The sequence below is a fragment of the Austrofundulus limnaeus genome, unplaced genomic scaffold (assembly GCF_001266775.1).
Source record: "Austrofundulus limnaeus strain Quisiro unplaced genomic scaffold, Austrofundulus_limnaeus-1.0 Scaffold1402, whole genome shotgun sequence".
Lineage (NCBI taxonomy): Eukaryota > Metazoa > Chordata > Actinopteri > Cyprinodontiformes > Rivulidae > Austrofundulus > Austrofundulus limnaeus.
The window spans coordinates 11,426-12,823 of NW_013953804.1; positions in this window are offsets into that span (position 1 = coordinate 11,426).

Sequence of the window (1,398 nt, forward strand, 5' to 3'; positions counted from 1 at the left end):
GGAAACCCAAGTCAAACATAACCATAGGATTTATCATAAAGATCTGGTCTTAAAGAGTGTCAGCCTCACATACAGAACTTGGAAGTTAGTTCCACAGAAGAAGACCTTAATTATAACTGAAAACTCCTCCTTCCATTCTACTTTTAGAAACTATAGGAACCAAGTAAACCTGCAGTCAGAGAGCAAAGTGTTTGGTTGTTCAGTTGAGTTGGGATCTTTGTATGTTATGTTAGTAATATTTTAAATTGCATTCTAAATTTTTGACAGTGAACATATAGAGAAAAGGTAAAATAGTAGACATAAGACAGAAACTACACTACACAAGTCCATTGTCTGAGTTTGTGAGAATATTATTAGTACAGTAGCTTTTACCAGTTGTGTTTTCTTCCATGATGCCCACATAGAAAAACAAGGCACTAACACTCTAACACTTGGCAGATACTCCTTTGGTGGCCCTGATAGTTTGCCAGAAGTGGTCCTTGCAAGGGTCAACACCACATAAACCAAACCATAACCGGACCAATTGTGGCATGCCATCTTGAAAACAGTGCCATCATTGGGCCAGACCTGGCCCATATGCAGTTGACAAACCACTTGCTGTGCCAGCTTGACATCAGATCTGGCCCAAAACTCCCCAGACTAGTTTTGTCCAAATTTTCACAGTTAATTTGCAATTATTTTCTTCAAAAGGTTTGAGACGAATCAAATTAATTTTTAATCAAAACTAAATTAACCTAGCCTCGTTAAAACCAGACCCATGTCCTTCGCTTTGCTTCGTACGAGGGTCTGGACTCACGGCTATAGAGAAGCGATTCTTTCTGGAGGCGTGGCCTCTGTTGAAGTTTAAAATGATTGGATCGGTTGGCCACAAGTGCCAGCTCCACTGTAAGGGAGGCTAAGCTAAGAAACTAACTGGAAATTGCTTGCGCTGTAAACAACCCTACTGAGAGGAGAGAAGTACAGAGCTGAACGAGACGACTGTAACTGAGAGCTGCTGCTTTGTCAGACAATTTTTATTTAATTTGGAAGCCTTATCAACACAGACTGGCTTCATTCACTTCCTCCACTGCTTTTGCTAAAATAACTAGCAGAAACTGCGCAGAAAATTGACGTTGTCGTTCAAAACTTCGCAAGTCAACAAGTCTGTATTTTGTTGTCCCATACATGTCAACCTCTTCAGACGTTTACCTGTATAAAAAGCCTCAAAAATCTGTAAATTTTGCAAAAAAATCCATACAACTCGCACCCGGGGGTGGGGGGTTGTCAGCCTCACTTTCTGAGAAAGCAAATAAATCAAAGTTTACCATAGTACCTTACACTGTCAAACTTGTTTTTGGGGGGTTTAAATTGGGGTGGGTGGGACATGGTTCATGTGTGTGTGTGTGTGTGTGTGTGTGT